The following is an 18432-nucleotide window of genomic DNA, read 5'->3' on the forward strand; positions in this document are numbered from 1 at the left end:
TACGGCAGGAGAGTGCGCTCTTGGGGGCGCATCCCAGCTCTGGTGTTCTGAACGGGGCCACCTTGCACAAGCGGCCCAGGATCCCCAAGGGAACTCTGCCAGCCTGGGCCTGGAGCTGGTTGAGAACGCTTCTGGTACCTGGTTCTGTGGGTGAAGGGGAGCAGGACAGGGGCCCACAGGACAGCGAGGCCCCCTGCTGCGGGGGCCGGGGGGGTGGTGGCTGGGCTTCTAGGATCCTGTGGTCAGGCCTCGCCCTGGCTGTGGCGTCTGCCTGTCGCTCGTCAGCAGGGGAGGGGCGCTGGAGACTGTCTCTTACGGAGGAGGAAGCAGGTACCCAGAAAGGATGAGGGGCCAGGCCTGGGCCACACAGCGAGGCAGCCGCCAAGCCAGGGCCGTGGAGAAGGGGGCATCGGGAGACCCCGCGCTCTGGTGAGGCGGGAGTGTCCGTGGTCGGGGTGGGGAGGGTGCTGTGGGTTACACCCGGGCTGGGCATGACATAGCCAGAAGGCCCCCCGGGGGCTCTTGGTTATCGAGGACCTGCTGTGTGCCCGGGTGCCCCAGCTGCTGCGGGGCCCGGCACCGTGCTCAGCCCGCCCCACGTGCGTCCTCACGCAGCTGCGTCTGGAGGCTTCATCAGCCCATCTTCCAGAAGAGAACATCGGAGCCCGGAGAGGTGATGCCGTCTCCTGTGGCCTTGGGCCACGAGGGGGCGGGGCTGGACTTGGTTCCTGGTCTCCATGCCTCCTGCTGCCAGGGGTCCCCCGCATCTGTCTGCCGCCCTCCCCGCGGTGGTGGCGGGGGTGTTGGTCCCGTCCTCACAGAGTGCGGGGATCGTTTTGGGGGGGGAGGGGGGATGCAGCAGGAAGCTACTGTGTTGTAGCTGGAGGAAGGTGAGTGGTGCCTCTTACAGGAAGCCCTCCCTGATGTCTGCTCCCAGACAGCCTGCCTTTCCTCCTGCTCAGCATCAGTGACTGACAGCTCCGTGGGCTCCTGGAAAAGTCTGTCTGACTCTGGACAGCACGTCCCTGGGCAGGGCCCAGCCCTGTTGATCTGCCTGTTCCTAGCAGGGGGGCTGTGGAGGGGCAGTGTTCTCTTGGTGAGCGCTGTGACACATGAAGGGAGCTGAAGCCCTTCTGAGGACAGGGGCGCTCAGGCCCAGCAGGGCTGAGTCGGGTGCCTGCGGCCCTGCCCGGCCTGGAGTCGGAGCTGGGGTCCTATGGCCAGGCATGCAGCCCGGGCCTGCTGGCCGTGGGCCACCTGCTACTCACCACCTGTGGGGACAGATGAGGGAAGGCCAGCGTCATCGTCCCTCGTCCACTTCCCCTGCCTCCTCCTGGCCACTTTCTTCATATGTGATGGCATCTCTTTGCTCAGAGAGGTGGTTTAACTGCTGGGCTTGCACAGCTTGTCGGTGCCTTGGGATCTCTTTAAAACTTGGTGCTCGCTCGGTTGGTTCTTAAGGACCACGGTGAATCCTGAGGTCTATCCCGGCTCATTCCTCCCTTTCCCACCTGCACCCTATCCATGTATTTAGTAAGTCTTTACGTGGGACCTCTGTATGCCAGGTCCTAGGCTAGGCTCCAGGCCAGGCCCCAGGGATGCCTGATGAACCGGTTGGGGCTCCTACCTTCAGGAGCCCCCAGACTTTAGCAGCCTCAGAGAAGCCAGCTTGGGGCCCTCTCGGGGGTATGTGGTAGAAGAGGACCCTCCTCTGGCTGGGAGGATCAGGAGGGCATCCTGGAGGAGGTGTTGTTTAAATTGGGTTGCAGTGAGCCAGGAGACATGTAGGGGAAGTTTCGGCCCAGGGAACAGCCTGTCCAAGCCTAGAGGCCTGAGAGCTGGTGTGTTCCTGGAAATGACCTGGTTCCCAAGGCTGGGGGTGGAGAGTGGGCCAGCCCAGAGAACACGGGCAAGAGGAGGGTGGGAGGTGGCTGCTGTGGATGTGTTTGGCCCCAGGCACCACAGGAAACCTTCCTGCCTCCAGAATCGCCGTGGCCCCTGGGTGCTCACTTGCCTGGCATAGTCCGGGTCTGGGAGATGGGGGAGCTTCTTGGAGGGAGACTGGGAGGGGGTCCCCTGGGGGGCCTTGGCCCTTTCTGGAGCTCTGGGGCGTGCTGGGGATGTTGGTTCTGGGCAGCTGGTGGAGGCTCCCACAGGCCCTGGCCTGGAGTAAACCCTGGTTCATGTCCGGGTCAGCCCAGGGACCATTCGGGGGGGCCGACGTTCCAGTTCGCCAAGTGGCCTCTCGTCAAGGTCAGGCCTCTCAGCTTATAGCCAAGCAGATGGGTGGGGGGGGGGGGGTAGGGGGGGGGGCCCCCCTCCCCCCCCCCCCCCCGGGCTCCTTCCAGCTTACTTGGGGGCAAGGTTGGAGGGGCTCTGGGGGTGGGCGGAGTTTTGGAGAAAATCAAATCTGCATTGGTGTGGAGGGGGCTTTTTAGGTGGGGGAGTTTTTACAAGGGGCTGACAGGCAGATGCTGAGATTCTGTAACCCCCCCCAAAAAAACCCACCCCAAACCAACCACCCTGTAGCTCTGTCATCAAAGCCAAAGAAAGTGAAAGCCAGCCGCCGTGTCCCACCCAACGCAGGTTGGTCCTCCTGTCATCTTGCTCCGGGGTGGCCTTTTTCTCGGGTGTGGATAGGTATCTCGCTGTTTACGTTTTAAACAAAAATGGAATACCGATTTTTGGTTTCTGTCAAAATCGGGATCTCCTGCAGGAAGGGACCTGCCCTCTTGGGGAGGAAGGAGGAGGCTTGGCCTTTTGGGACTGGCCAGGCCTTCTCATGGCCAGCGGAGGACGGGACCAGAGCACTCTGGGAGAGGACCCAGGACCCCAGGGGTCCTGTGCTGGTCAGTGCCCTCCTGCTACCCTGAGGACATTGCCCGGGGCCGGGGGGTGGGTGGTAGCGGCTGCTGGGCCCCCGCAGGGCTTGCATGTGGGCGTGTGCTGTGCATGCTGGTGTCCGTCCGGCTGCACTCCCCGGCCTGCGTGGTCTCCACCTGCTGTGGGGCTCAGGTTCCCTCCAGGGCCCCTGACATCAGTGCCCCTGCTGCCCCGCTCTGCTGCCTCTCCTTCTGCGGCTGCCTCCTCCCCACTCCCCCCTGTACCTTGTGCCCAGGCAGCCTTGGTCTTGCCAACTGGCCTGTTGGTGACCAGCTGTGTGGCCTTGGGCAGATTGAACGGTGTGTGACGGAGCCTCACTTTCCCTGTCTGTAAAAAGACAGTGATGCTTGTAGAGTTTTTTTGAAAGGCCTTAACGAGATGCGTGTTCTGAATGCCCTGTGCTGGGTCCCACGCGTCGGGGCTATCAGCGGACACTGGCAGCGCCCTTCCCCGGCTGGCATTTACAGTGGCCATTGGGGCACCTGGTGGGGGCCTTCTGCCATCTGTAGATGCAGAGGCTTTGGGGAGGGACCTGCCCAGCTTCCTGCACCGGAGACCGGGGTATGAGGAGGCAGGAAGCCACAGTGAGGGCCAAGGGCACTGGATTTTGGGAGCCCGCGGAAGGCTGCAGTGGGTGGGCGCAGGATGCACGCACTTCCCCGTGGCTGGCCGGGCTTGTGGGCTGGGCTGCGCTCACCTCCAGGCCGCGCCTGGTCTGTGTGTCCTGGCCCCACACCCTCCCTTCCTCCCAGTCACACTCTGCTGCCGTTCCTGATGGGCCAGCAGCAACCCCTGGAAGCCCTGAGACCCCTGGCTGGGGGGTGAGCCTAGTGAGGGGCCGGCACTGGGAGCAGGGAGCCTGGCCAGGCTTGCTTAGCATCTGGGACCTCATGGGAGACAGAACTCCAGGCTTGTTGCTTCCGAGCCGTGGGGCTGGGGGAGCCTTCCCTCTGTTCCCGGGGCCCCTAGGCAGTGTTGGCGGTCACTGCTCTCGTCCAGTACCATGGGCTAGGCTGGGTACCCCCCAGTCACCCTGTGCCATCTCCTAGTGCAGGGGTGGTGGCCCAAGTTCCTGACCACCTGACCAAGGAGCCCGCTCGCTCTGGGGCTGTCCGTCCGGGGGGGCGGGGCCAGCTGAGCAGGGTCCCCATTGTGCAGCCCCCTTGGCGGGAGGCCCCTACGTGGAACTGCCCCATGCTCCGAGGCAGAATGTGCTGGCCATAAATGGTGCCTTCCGCTCGTGTGCAGCTCTGTGGACCTTGGTTCCGGGACCCCACGTGGCTCCATCAACCCCCTCACCTCTGTCTTGACGTCTGTCACTCTGTCTCTCTGGCTCTTCTTGGGCCTCATGTCAAGGGTCACTCGAGTGGCCTGTCCTTCTCGAAGCCTTGCCTGCGTAGTGCGTGAGTGTTTTGGTGATGAAGCGGGCCCGTGCCTGGTCAGGCCCACAGGGTGCTGGCCTGGTCACCCGGGGTCCAGGTGCCACCGCCTTCTCCAGCATGGGTGTCCGCGGGAGCGTGGGGTGGTGGGGAGCCTGCCCCCAAGGTCATCACCACGAGATGAAGCAGGGTCTCACATGGCCCGGTCTCCCCCTCTGTTGGATTTGGGGGAGCGGGCAGTGCCCTGTTCTGAGGATTTAGAGTTTCTGTTTGGGGCGCAGCTTTCTCCTTTCTGCTCCCGGATGGTGTGTTGTGTCGGTCACAGCCTCACGTCTGGGGAGGCGACAGGGCACCGAGCACGGCCCCCGTGCTACTGCCTTTGGGCATCAGGGGCACACTCAGCTGGAAGCGGGCAGGGCCGGGCAGGGGGCAGGGGGAGAGCCCCCCCGGCAGGTGGCACTGTCCTATCTCCTCAAGGTGGAGAAGGAAGAGGGAGCCTGCCCTCGGGGGCTCTGTGGCCCCGAGGGAAATGAGGATCCTTGCTGGTTTGTTTGCTCGGAGCCAGGCTCAGGGCGCCTTCCCTGTCCCCATGGAGCCGTCTTCTGGGAGCGCGGTAGATGCTCTGTCCGCCGCCCCTCCAGCTCCGGGCTGTGGTTCACCAAGTTCCGCGGACAGCTCCGTCACAGCCAGGGAGCGGGGGCCTCTGACCCCCAGGTGCTTGCCCTGCCCAGCTGCTCCGCACAGAGTTGGGGTTTGCTGAGGGAGGTCGGTTCTCTGTACACGGAGGGCTCGGGATCCCAGAGGTGCCCCAACCTGATCGTGTGTCCGTCTGGAGTTGCTGGAGGTCCTGCACACAGGCGACCCTCCTGGCGCCCGGCCCATGCAGTCCGTGTGAGCCCCTCAAGTGGAGCTCAGGGTGGGAGCCAGGTTGCCCTTGGCTGTGACTTTGTTTTGTTTCCTTGGGTCAGATTGTCCTACTCCATCCCGTGCCCGGAAGAGAGGCCTGCTTCTGTCTTTGGGCGGGGCCGCGAGCCCCTCGCCTTCCCTCCCTGGGGGTGGGGGGGCGCTGTGCTGCCATCTCCTACCTCCTAGCTCTCCTGCTGACAGCTCCTGGGACCTGGGGCCAGACTTCTGGGCCCCTCCTACTTCATTGGCCCTACCCTGCACACCTCTGCAGCGGAACTGGACGTCATGCTGTTCCCTGTCCTACCTGCTTGTCCTTGCTGTACTCTTTCCCAGACCTTTTCCTTTATTTCTCCTTCAGGCTCTGCCCCTGTTCACTTGCACTAAGGGAGGCCCCTTTCCTTCAACATCTCTGCCCACTTCCCGTGGGCTCCCCGAGGGCGAAGCCCTGGCCATCTCGGGGCACCTTCATGACCCATGCATGGGAGACATGGGTGCCCAGCACTCTTTGCTCCCAGAGGCATCCTGGGACGGGGACTCCCTTGGTCTCTGGTCATCTGTGGGAATGGCCTCTGGGAACTGTGGTCAGGAGGGGCCCTAGTGGGGATGTCTGAGGAGGCCCCCGCCCTTGGGGTGGTGAGTTGGGACAGTGGACATCACTGCCAGAGGCTGTTCTGTGTTAGAGGCCAGCTCTGGCCCTTTGAGCCAAGATGGGGCTGCCCCCTTGGAGGCGTTTCCCACGCTCCCCTGAAGGCTGGCAGGGCCTTACTCTCCTGTCTCTTTCCCCCTTTTCAGCACCCCTTATTCCCGGGAGGTGACAAGACACTCCTGGTGGACAGCTGAGACCTTTGCCTGGCCCGAGCAGAAGGCCCGTGCAGGGACTGGGGCCTGTTAACCTGCCCAGCCCCAGGGTGAAGCTCTGCCTCATGGGGAGAGGCAGCGGCCCCTGTACCTGGATTTGGTGGGTCCAGGACCCTCCCTGGTCAGTCAGCATCCTGGCCTCTGGGGCGTGTTGAGTCAAGGAAGCAATGGCCCCATCCGAGTTCTGAGGCCCTTTCACTGAGGTGCTCCTCTGGGCCCTTGGGGCCTTTGGGATCGGGGTTCCAGCCCTGTAGGGGTTGCATTTCCTGAGCCATCTGCCTGAGCATGACCTTCCTGGATCCCTCCTGGGAGCCCCTCCGTGGCACGGTGCTTGGCTGGCCCCACAGTCTTGGGGACACTCAGTTCCCAGGCCCTCCTGATGATCGCCAGCATCAAGTCTGGACAGGTGTATGTGTTCAGGGCGGCCGCCTGTGGTGGGGGCTGAGCAGCATTCCAGCCCCGTGAGTCACACTGATCCTAGGAGTGGGGGTGGCAGGGGCCTGGCTGTGGGGTGGTGTGCCCGGACATGCCACTGGCCTGGTAGCGGTGAGTAGGGGGAGCGGGGTGGGTGGGGGCCTGCTCGTGGCCTCCTGGAGAAGCTGGGACATGGGCCGGATCTCAGAGGTCCAGCCTCCTACCAGCCTGGGCTGGGGGCTTCTCTCGTTGGGGCCCAGCCCTGTGGAGTGGGCTGGGGAGGCTGGGTGGCTGTGAGAAGCTGGTGCCTCCCCAGGTCAGTGCTCCCCAAGGAGCAGATGCTGCCTCAGTGCCCACCTTACAAGTGGATAGCAAACCCACGGGGAAGGGAGGAGGCAAGGCAGGAAGGCAGTGGACACGGAGTCCGGCCCCTGCATGGCCAGGGGGCAGGTGTGGCAGTGTGGTGGGCCTGAAGATGGAGCCTCCTATGCTCCTGCCCCCACAGCCGCCAGCCCGGCGCTGGCCCACCCCTGTCCCTGTGCCTGGCGGGCGTAGAACTGGCCACCGAGCCTCACCAGAGGCCAGAGGAAGGGTCTCTGCAGGGCTCAGGGGCCACCAGTCTCGGGATCAGGGGGCTTAGAGCTGCAGGTGTCCTGAGGTAGACGGTAGCCACACCTCCTCCTGAAGGCCTGCTTGGCTGCAGAGACAGCAGAGCCCCAGGAGGGGGTGTAGGGGGCTGGTGCTCCCCGCTGTGGGGAGTGGTACAGGCTGGTGCGGGCAGGCGCAGAGCCAGGGTGTGAGCCCAGCAGAGCCTCTTGCCAGCTGTGACCTGAGCACAGCTTTTCAGGGCAAAGCCCCAGACCTTCGGGGGCCATCTGGGTACCACTGTGAAAAAGGACACCCAGGGGCTGGGCTGGTGGAGCCTGGGGGATACGGGGGCAGCTGGAGCAGGTCTGAGGCCCAGAGGCTTTGAAGAGGTTACATAGCTGGGAGCGGTGACCAGAGGGCCTACCTTGGCCTGGGGGCTGGGGTCCAGGGATGACCCTGTTGGCCATCAGAGCCTGTAGTCTGGGCTGGTGGGCTCAGACTAGCAACTACAGGGCTGGGGTTGAGTGCTCCGAGAGGGGCTTTTGGGGCTGGGGTTCTGTCTGGCAGGGGCAGGGGGTTCTTCCTGGAGGAGGAATTGCTGGCAGGAAGACCTAGAGTGAATGACTGCCTGCTCTGAGGGCCTGGGCTGGGGCTAAGAGGGGAGGATGGGGATACCGACTGGAGGGGGCTGGGGGGCTGGGCAGGGCTGGACGCTGAGGCCGGTGTGGGGGCAGGTGAGCGCCCTGTGGCCACAGGGTCCCTCTGAGAGAGGGAGGTGGGCTGGCCTTGGTGGGAGTGTGGACGGAGACCCCTGGCTAAATTTGAGGTTTCCCAAGCTCATGGTTATCGGTCTTCAACGGCCTTGGTCAGGGCTCGGAGGACAGCCTCCCCCCCCGCCGCATTAGCCCCCGGGCTCACGGGGGTCCTCAGCGGGGGCTGCTCAGGTGAGGCTGTTGGGGGGCCGACCCCGGACCCGGGAGGGTGGCAGAGGCCGGCTGGCTTCCACGCCGGCGCCTCCTGCCCACCCCTGGCTCCGTTCGCCACCCCCTGGCTGCTGCCACATGTGGGGAGGAAGGAAGCTGAGGTCTGGGTGGTGTGTGTGTTTGCTCCTCACGGGGCTCCGGGCGCGCTGGCCAGGGCCCGGGCTCCGGCGCCTCGGCTGGGAGGGGAGGCCGGGGTGCAGTGGGGGGGGCCGCAGGGGCCCGGAGCTGGGTGCCAGGGCGGGTCGGCCGCGGGTGGGAGAGGGAGGCCGGCGGCGGCAGGCTGAGGGGGTGGAAGGCCTCCCGCGCCCCCAGGCCTCCGGGCCGCCATCTTGGACGTGGCCGGAGCGGCCGGGCGGACCAGAGGCAGGGGACTGACTTGGAAGGAGCAGTAGGTCTGCGGGATTTGGGGGTGTCGGCGGGGAGGGGAGGGGCCTTTCCGGTCCTGCCAGCCCCCTTCGGTTATAGACGGGGAAGCTGAGGCCAGGAGGGGGCATCCCCGCGGCTCCAGGTGGGTGTGGCGGGGGAGCTCCGAGTGGTGGGGGTTCCCAGTTTCCGCGCTATGAACGCTCTGGCCACGGCCAACTTCCGGCTACCGACGATGTCGTTCAGGGCCGATTGCAAAGGGATTCGTGTGAGCCAGCCCGCCGAGCAGGTGCAGCACCCCCTGGGTGATGCCCCCGGCCCCTGCCGCGTTTCTGCCCACACCGAGGTGGCACACACACTGCTGCTCCCCGTTCTGCTTCGCGCCTGGCACATTCTTGGCACTTGCGACGTGTTTGAGATTCTTTGGATGGGCCCGCTCAGGGCGGGGCCTGTTGGTGAGACCCCCGTGCCCAGGCCCAGCCCTGTGCTGGTAGGACTCTCAGACCCTGTGACCGACATGCATGTGGCTCGTGTGCATGTGTGACAGGGTGGGGGGGAGGTCAGCACACAGGTGGGCTGTGGTGGGGACTGGTGCCCAGGCTGCACCACCCGAGGCCACCGGTCGGCGGGACAGGCCCGGTGCCTGGTCGGCTGGGCTTGCTCCTTGTCCTGCAGAGGCAGAGGCAGGAATAAATCTGTGTTGGCTCTGGGGGATGGTCCTACAGTCCTAGACCCCACTTGTCACCTGTGGCGCTGAGGGTGACCTGGGGGTGGCACTGAGCACCTTTTCCTCCCCGGCTTTCTGGTGAGGAGACGCTGTGCAAAAGTGAACTGGCCCAGTGGGATGGGGGCCAGGGGTCTCACAGGGACCACACCTCCCTGCCCTGCCCTGGGAGGCAGCTGAGGAGGAGCTGGGGGGCACTGTTGACCACAAGCCACAGCTGAGTGGCGTGTTGCCTCTTGGGCGGAAAGCCTCTCAAGGGCTGGGCTGCAGTGCCTGTTGCAGGCAGGACCTTGCCCCACGTGTCCATAGGTGAGCTTATCTGGGTCTGGTCCCGGCCCCGAACCAGATGGGCAGGCACTGGGAGGCGTGAAGAGGAGTGAATGAGGGATTGCGGCCCACACGGAGGATGAGAGGATTTGCTAAAATGAGGTTGTCAGAGGTGGTCTGTGTCATTATCCTGAAAACAACGTGTGCATAGGGCATAAAACCCACACCAAATAAAGATGCAGGAAGTGCTGTCTCTCACCCCAGACCTGGGAGTCCCTAGCCCCTCCACCCCGCAGTATGACTCCTGGGCCTTCCCTCATGATCCTGGAACCCCAGATTGGGCAGATGTTTTTGGGGTGCCTGCCCCTTCTGGCTGGGGTGCAGAGGGGGCTGAGATGTGACATGGGTCCCTGATGACAGGATTGAGTTGGGGGATGTGACAGGCTATGGGGACATGAGCACCAGGAGAGCCTGTTGTCGGGGGAGGCCAGGAATCAGGAATTCAGCGGGCTCCCCGTGAGCGTGGACCTCCATGGGCAGAGGGAAGGGACTGCCGCAGTCCTGTAGCTGGCTGGGGTTCAGGTGGAGGGCGGCATGAGCGGTTGGGTGGACAGGCGTGTGGTGCGCTGGAGTGGCCTGGGGGCAGGGGGCCGGCTGGGCCTGGGCTGGAGGACTTTGGTCCATCTGTAAGAGTCCTGAGGGAGGAACGGCAGGTGCCCGGGGTTTCCACGTGCTCAAGTGAGGCTGCCCACCTGTCCTGTCTCTAGGATAACTGACGGTGCCACCAAGTACGACCTGCAGAGGGCTTCCGGATGGTGTGGGCCTGTGTGTGGGGCGGCCGCAGGAGACTCCTCGTGGCCCTCCAGCCCCGGCCACGTCTTGGCGGCCCGTCCCCAGCGCCCGTGATAGAGGGCTGTGTGCTGCTCAGAGCTGCCCGTGTAGCCTCGGCCCCGGCGTCCTGGGCAGCGCAGCCCAGCGTAGAGAGACCTGGTCGGGCCTCGGGCTCCTTGTCCTGCAGGGACTGGTGGGGCTGAGCACTCATGCTGTGGTCCCCGTGCCCCCATGCCCACCGCCCGCCCGGAGCCGTTGGCTGATGGGCCACAAAAGGCATTCTGTGCCCTAGAAGAATGACCCGTTGTGTGGCTGAAGAGCGGCTGGGGCCGTGAAGCTTCCTTCCCTCCTGCTTCCTGAAGACCCTCTCCCCTGAGACGCTGAGTCCCTGCTTCCCTGGCTGTGGGGCTCCTCCCGCAGTCAGGCTTCACCCCAGCCTCCCTCTGTCTGTCCTCTCTGGGACTCTCGGCCTCTGAGCCTGCACCTTTCTGCCCCCTCCTCCTGAGGGACCCTTGCCGTGCAGGGCTCCGTGCTGTGCCTGCTGCTAGGGACGAGAGAGGACACAGCATCGCAGGCCGGGCCAGGACAAGCGCCGCGTGTCTGGACGAAGGCGCCCTCGCTGGAGGGCGTGCTGGCTGGCAGCGTGTGGGGGGCGTGCCCCGTCTGCACAGCAGTGTGCAGCTGGGGAAAGGGGCTGGCCGGGTCACCTGAGCCGCCTGCAGCCCGGCAGCTGGCTGGCAGGGGCGTGGCTTGAACTCAGGTCTGCTTGCCCTGTTCTTCTGTCCCGGGCCCTGGCCGGGCAGTGTGCCCATCTGCTGCACCAGCTGCAGGCCTGGACCGTTGTGTCTCAGATTGAGGAAATAAGGCCGGGGTCCCTGTCCTCTTCCAAGAAGTGCTGGTTTCAGCCAATGGGAGCTGCCTGTGGTCACAGGTGTCTGGGTGAGGGTGGTGGGCCGGGCGGGCCCTGGGAAAGGGGAACTCGCCCGCTGGGCCAGCGTGAGCACCACTTGCTCCCGATGCTGGCGGCTGCCCCACCGAGACACCGGTCCTCCTGCGCCTCCTTCCCCTCCCGGTCCCCAGCTGCTCGTGTCCTGCCACACTGCGTCGCTGGAGGCTGTGGGACCCCGAGCCGGCGGGCCCGGGGCTGATGGGGCCGCCCCCATGGTGGGACCTGTCACCCATGCTGGCCATGAGGCTGCACCTCCTGGCCTCTCTTTCGGGAGGGGGCCTGGCCTGGCGGGCAGGGGACCACAGGTGGCTGGCAGGTGAGGGCTGGGATTGGCGGGTCTGGGGGCAGCCCGGCCTGGGTGTGTGGGCACCGGATTCTGGGGTGGGGTGGGGAGGGCGGCCAGCGCTGGGGAGGGCCTCTCGGGGTCTGGCTCACTCCCCTTTCACACGGGCAAACCTGAGGTGGGGACCGTGGGACTAGTCTAACTGGAGGGGGGCCGTGGACAGGGAGGAGGCTGGCAGGGGGTGGGGGGCGGCTGGTGCCTGCTCTGCTGAACGGAGAGAGGCTGGAGTAACCCCTCGTGCTGATGGGGGGGCGCGCCCCCGCCTGCCCCAGCTCTTGGCACTTTCATCTTGGAGCAAGGCTGCCCGTGTGGTCCACGCCTGCCTGTGCCAGGGGCCGTGTAGGCGGCTGACTTGCCTTCATAGACGTCCCTGGGGGCACACGGTCTTCTGTGCCCAGGTTCGGGGGAAACTGAGGCCCAGGTGTGCAGGGGCTTCCCCAGGGCCACAGACGCTCAGCGGAGGGACTCAAACAGCCCTGGCCAGCTGGGGTGGAGCTCGGACCACCTCGCTCCCGCGGGCCTTTTAAAGTCCTCTGGCAATTGGTGGATGTGTGACCCTTAATGTCTCAGGCTCCTGCTTGCGTCTCTGTGTCAGGAGCCATCGCCTGGCCTGTTGCGTACTGTGTGGACAGTGCAGGGAACCATGGGGTTCTGGTCCTGGAATGCGCAGCTGGGCACCTTGCTATCCTGACTGGGGGCCGCTTGCCCCTAACATTCCCTTGGCAAGCCTCTCCTGTGCTCTGTGGTGTCAGGAACTGAGGGACGGGCCTGGCGCGCGCTCGCCCTGCACCCTCGTCCTGGGGCCGGCCCTGGCATGCTGGTCACCCAGAGCCCACTCTGGGCATCTCTGTGCCCAGCTTTGCCCTTTGTGCTGGGCTGTCCTGGCCGAGTGACTGTGAAGACCCTCTCGAGGTAGGCCCTGTCCTCCTATGGCAAAGAACCTTCTGGCATGTGTTTTGGAACCAGGGGCTCGGTCTTTCCCGCTTTGAGGTGTCAGTGGGGGTTGGGGTTCACGTCCCTCTGGTGGCTGTTCCTTGAGGGTAAGAACTGCGTCTGCGTCTCTTGTCTGCCTCCAGGCTTGACCCCGGCCAAGCCCCTTCAGTTCTTGGCTCTGGTTTCTTATCTGTAAAATGGACGCAGATAGAGAATTTCCTAGGTCAGGTTATTTCTTGTTGTGACGGATGTTTAAAATCATGTAAGATGACTTTTATACAGAAAATGTCCGGAGCTGTGAGGCCCCTTTCTGGGCTCCTGAACAGAGGATGGGGAACCCGTTCCATCTTGCTGGGCGGCTCTCCGCTGGAAGTGGTGGGGGTGTGTGAGATGTGTGAGCGGAGTAATGTGGTTGTGTGTGGCAGGCGGTCATCTTGGGCATTTGGTGACTGGGCCAGGCTTTCTGAGTGTCCCGTAGGGCATGCTGACTGTCTTCCCTGCGGATGGCATGGGCACGTTGCTCTGGCCACTTGCAGATGAGTGCAGGGCTGCCTGGAACGTGGACCTGGCTGCTGGGCGTTTTGTCTGATTTTTAGACTTCTCCCACTGTCCCCTACTTGTCATCCCTCGCTACCATGTTTAGCTCTTTCTGATTCTTCATTCCCTGGGAAGTCATCCCAGGTGGTGTGCTAGCGTTGTGTGTGACGTTGAGTCAGTGGGCTCTGAGCAGGGCTGGCTTCTGTGAGTCAGATGCACGAAGCTCGTAGCCTCTGGAGTCTGCGGCCTCTGTTGGGAGCACAGCAGGCTTTTGTACTTGCTTCTGGGGTCTTTCTGCACCCGGACCTGTGGTCTTCTGGCATCTGGGTAGGAGAGAGTGTTGTGCTGGAGGCCTCCAATGGAGGGAGGTAGTTCCGGGTGACACAGCTGGGTGCCCTTGGGGCCAGGTGGTGAGGGCTCCCTAGGCATCCGGCAAGCTGTGTGTTTTTGGTGGGGGGATCCAGGCGCTTTTTTCCCACCTGGCAGGGGCTACAGCTCCGTGGACAGTGTGTGGGTTTTGGGACTTGGGGTGGGTCTGAAGTCTCAGAAGGCACGTTTCTGGGCCCCGCTTTTCTCTCTCAGATGTTGAGGGGCTGTCTCCACTCTCTGGATGGAGTGAGAGCCTGACGCTGCTGTCTGTTGGGCTGGCCTCCCCCGGGCCTCTGCACACGGCCTTACCCGCTGGCTGCCCCCACCCCCAAGGGTGGGCCTCACTGAGCTCCAGCTCCTTAGAGCAGGGGTCCGGTCGCCTGGGCCTCTCAGCATGGCCCTGCCACTGGGCACACACGTTGTTCACCTGACTGGTCCTGTGGTGGCTGGCCCTCAGGCCTGTTGCCCTCCACCCCTACCCCCCCACCCTGGGCATTCAAAACTGCATGTTATTTGTAGTTCACGGAAGCTAGGACAAGGACAGTACCGAACAGTGGAAACATACTTTCCCCAGATCCCCTCCCCCACATTGACTCTGGGGGTTGCTCGTGAGACTCAGAGAGGTGGACCTTAGTGAGCTAGAGAGGGCCAGGAAGGGGCCTGGGGGCAGGGACGGCAAGGGCAGAGGCCCCGGCCCCACTCGGCCAGCGTGGAGGAGGCAGGAGTGCTGGGGCGCCAGGGAGCCTCGCTTGGGCCTCCACAATGGCCAGGGGCTTTGGAGTTTGGGGGGTGTATAATGGGGAGCCATGGCAGGGGCTGGCAGTGACAGTGGACCATGGCCAGTCCTGCCGAGTGATCAGCAGCAGGGATGGCCACAGTCAGGGCACGCGGAGGCACCCAGATCTGAGCGTGGCTACTTGCAGCTCTCCTCTGTACCAAGGGGGCTGCTCGGGCATTCGCGGGGGGGGCAGTGTGGTGCGGATGGAGGCCGTGATCATCCAGAGCCCAGAGAGAGGCTCTCTTGGGCTGTCTGTCCGTCCATCCATCCATCCCCCGTTCTGCCTGGAGACCCTGTGGGCTGGGTGCAAGCGAGGGTGCGCCCTGCAGTCCTGTCCTGGGTTCTTGGGGCAGGGGGCTGCAGGGGATGGAGGCCACCTGTCTCCCTCCGTGGCCACACCCCTACCCCCCAGGGATGTCAGCAGTCGGCATCCTGGCAGCATGGTTTGATGTTTGTGAGGACAGGGCAGAAGTTCTAGGCTCAGCTGGGCCCGGCCCCGTGCTTGCACGGCCCCCTCTGGGCCTCTGTCTCCCCTCTCCCTGCGCTGGCTGGTGGCCCAGGGAGGAAGTCGAGGGTAGAGCCTGGCACACGGCAGGTCCCCGGTGGGTGGCTGGGCGGGCAGTTGGATCTCAGCTTGGGATCCAGCCCAGCCCGTCGGCATCACAGACCGAGCCCGTGCAGCCAGGGATGCGGCAGTGAGGGGTTCACATGTCAGCCCGTGCAGGCCCAGAGGGGGCCCCGCAGGGCGGTTTCTTGCCCAGAGCCGTGAAGAGCTGGCGGGGTTTTGGCCGGGGTGGGGCGGGGTTGCCGAGCCGAGGCTGAACTGTGTAGAGGCTGCTCTGGGTTTGGTGGGGCCCGGTGGGGGGGTGGGGCTGGGAGGCTGTGCTGTCCAGGTGAGTGCCCGTGGAGGCCCCCACCCCCGTGGAGGGGAGGCGCCCCTGCGGCAGCTGACACGGGGAAGCCCCGCTCCGGCAGGCAGACGTCCTGTTCTCGGTCTGTCTCACGGGTGAGGCCCCGTCTCCGGGCTGCACCACTCAGCCAGCTGGGCCTCCACACATGACTGGCACCAGCCTGGGGCCGCCGGCTGAGTCAGTATGGCGTGGGTGAGCCTCTGCCAAGGGGAGGATGCTGTGTGGCCAGGGCTCACGGCACGTGGCGGTGGGGGTCTTGGGAAGCCCTCCACGAACCCCTCAGGAACTGAGCAGATGCCCTGTTCTCCACGGACTCCTGGCTTGGCCCGGCCCTGCCTGCCACGTGACCCCGGGCAACCATGTCCTGGGGGCTTCGAGCATTCATGGCCCCGTCCGGAAAAGGGGGGTGCTCCGTCAGCAGAGAGGTCCTTGGGGGTCGCCCTCAGGTGAGACCCGTGCACCCCGGGCCCGGAGGAGTTTCACGCGGAGCATCCCCAATCCCGAACCATCCCAGAAAGCTCTGACTTGCTGGCCACTGCCCGGAGGCCCCTACCCTCCACCGCAGCTGAGAGGGGTGTGGGCAGGCTGGGCCCTGGGCATCTGGGCAGGTGTGTCCCAGAAGCCAGTGGGGATGCAAACGAAAATTAGAAAACCGCTGGAGCGGGTAGAGAGCACAGGCGTTCCACGACAGAGCAGGGCCTCCGAGCCAGCCGGGGCAACACAGCTCAAAATGAAACAAGGATCGTCTCTTTTCCTGTTGAAGAGAAACTGGCTCTGGCAGCCAGTGGGCTCGAGGGCCCCCCCGCCTCGAGATGCCATGCTGCAGGCGGGCTCTCATCAGGAATTCCCCCTTCCCACCCACCTTCCTCCGCTGTCTGGGCCACTCCCCGCAGGGGTTGGGGACAGTTGAGGGGACAGCCTGGAGGGGAGGCCACGGCACGCAGGAGTCCCTGCCTGGCCTTGGAGAGGTGAGCGCGCTTCCTGCTCCCGGCGCTCCGGCCCCACGGTGGGCATCGCTGCTGGCCACTGGCTCCTGTGGCACCTGCAGCTTGGTGCCCGGCCATGCCACTGGCCACAGGGCGTCTTCGTGAGGGTGGAGGGTCCTGGCCGGCTCTCGCTCAGGCTTGGGAAGACCCTCGCCCCCCAAGCCCTCTCCCTGCCCGCAGGATGGGCAGAGGGGTGCCTTGAGAGCTCCTGGGGTGCCGCCTGCATGGGGTGGGTGTGCCCTGCAGGCCCTGCCTAGGTTCCGTGTGTGCGATATGGGGCGTCTGTCTTCAGGGAGGCTTCAGAGCCCCCGTGGTGTGTGTGGCAGGCTCGAGAGTGCGGGGAGCTCCATTTTGTTGTGGCCTGGGTGGTGACAGTATTCCTGCAGGTCAGTCACGGCTGGCTGCCAGCTCCTCTGTGTTCCTTTTGTCACCCCCTTTCTGTGCTGGTGCCTCCCCCCTCCCCCGGGCTCCCAGCAGGTCTGGGGATTTCTTGGCCTCTCTGGTGGTCAGCCCACGTTCGGCCCCCGAGCAGGAGGTGTGGCCCAGCTGTCGGGCAGCAGCATGGGGCGGTCTGCCTGCTGTGCCCAGGGACACAGGGGTACCCCAGCCAGCCTGCTGAGGGCTCGCCGGCCACAGGGCTGGAAACCAACTCTGGGGACTCTCCGGGACCCCTTGGCATCTTTCCGGGCAGGGAACACAGTGTTGTTGGTTGGGGCCCAAGCCGGGTACTGCCAGTCACTGTGCTGTCCTGACTCCCTCCTCGGTGTTGGCCGGGCTGTCCTCACCTCGGGGTCCCTGGGATGGGTGGCGAGCCCCATCAGTGAGGCCACTTGAAGCCTTGTTACCCTCCCCCCCACCCCCACAAACCATCTCTGGGGTAGAAGGATGAAGGAGGTGCATACCTCTTGGTAAAATCAGATGCCCTGGAGCTCTCCTAAAAGGACTGGTCTCAAGATGTGGGGGCCCTAGGGGCTGCTGTGTGGCTTGCACTCTGGGGCTGGCATCCTTTGAGGTTTCTGCCTGTTGGATGGATGGAGAAATAGCACCCAGAACAGGAACCCAATGGAGCACTCGGGATGGGACTCCTATCCTACAGCTGCTGACCCAACACCACCAGTCCTGACCACTGCCTCTCCACAGCCCCAGGCCTCTGGGGCCAGGCCTGCCTGCTGGTTCTCACTGGGTGCCCACCCTGCCTGTGGTCACATAACTTCTAGGAAAACTGGCCCTGCCCAGAGCTCTGGGAAGACCCTGCAGTCACAGGGAAGAGGGGAGGGAAGGGAAGGTGCGGAGCTGGCATTTCCTGAGCCAGTGCTTGGGGGCAGTCCGTGTGGTGTGCAGGTTGGAGCCAGGAGGGAGGTGTCTGTGCGAGAGGCCATGTAGAGGCCATGTTACCCATTACCCCGAAGCCGTGAGCAGCCTCTGGGATCTTCTCTCCGCAGACCCAGGCGCCCAGGGTGGCCTGGTGAGGATGGGGTAGGCCAGAGATGCAGGGCTCTGGGGGGGAGTCCGGCCCCACCACCCGGGTGCCAGGCCAAGGTGTGCCGCGTGCCCCCACTGTGCCCCTCTCCTTGTGTGTGTCTCTGAGCTGTGAAGACTTAGGGGGCGCGTGCTGCGCTGCAACTCGCATTCCCCCTCCGCGCTGTGATGGTTTGAATAGTGCTCCCCCAGGTTGAGCATGCAGCTCAGCCCCCAGGTACCCCAGAGAGTGCCCACCACAGGCCTCCATCAGAGTGCTGCCAGCCTGGTGCGTGATGAGAGCGCCTGCCACGGGAGTTGAGGGGAAGGGTGCAGATGCATTTGGTTGACTCTGTAGCTGGGCCTGGTGTGGGGGCTGTGGCCACGGGGACCAGGGGCACAGAGGGCAGCCTCCAGCAAAGACCCTGGCCCTCATGCCCCTCGGGCATCAGTGCTCTCACTCCCCAGATCTTTTTTGAGCACCTTCCAGGCCTGGGAGCTGGCTGGCTGCTCATAGGGACCCGCTCCTGGCTACCCCCTTCTCCTGTCTGTGCTCCCCATTTCCCTCACAGTGGCTGGACTCCAGCTGTACCTGCTGCCACTGGGCCTAACTGCAGTACCCCTTCTGTACGAGTTGGCTGGGTGAGGATGGCTGCACCCCCGCTGTTCTTCCCCTGCACCTCACCAGCCCCGTCCTGCTGAGTATGACCAGCAGCACCCTGAAACACGGTGCAGTGGGGCAGGGCAGGGGTTTGCTCAGGTAGTGAGGGTGATGATGGTGGTGGTGGTGATGGTGGTGATGATGATGGTGGTGGTGGATGGTAATGATTACAGTGATGGTGGTGATGATGATGATGGTGATGATGGTGGTGATCATGACGGTGATGATGGTGATGGTGGTGATGATGTTGGTGATGGTGGTGGTGATGATGGTGATGGCGATGGTGATGGTGGTGATGATGATGATGTTGG

General features: G+C 64.4%; 1 protein-coding gene across 2 annotated transcripts in view; it reads left to right on the forward strand.

Moving 5' to 3' along the window:
* The first annotated feature begins 367 nt into the window (after positions 1-367).
* The window catches only part of RXRA (retinoid X receptor alpha), a 52988-nt gene continuing 34923 nt past the window's right edge, over positions 368-18432 (forward strand). Inside the window, exon 1 of one of the 2 annotated variants that reach the window (XM_044920391.1) lies at positions 368-429. The gene's annotated coding sequence lies outside the window, so the exon portion shown is untranslated. Of the gene's footprint in view, positions 430-11399; positions 11462-18432 lie in introns of those variants that run through there. The other variant, XM_044920392.1, reaches the window with a different exon arrangement.

The sequence above is a fragment of the Neomonachus schauinslandi genome, chromosome 13 (assembly GCF_002201575.2).
Source record: "Neomonachus schauinslandi chromosome 13, ASM220157v2, whole genome shotgun sequence".
NCBI lineage: Eukaryota > Metazoa > Chordata > Mammalia > Carnivora > Phocidae > Neomonachus > Neomonachus schauinslandi.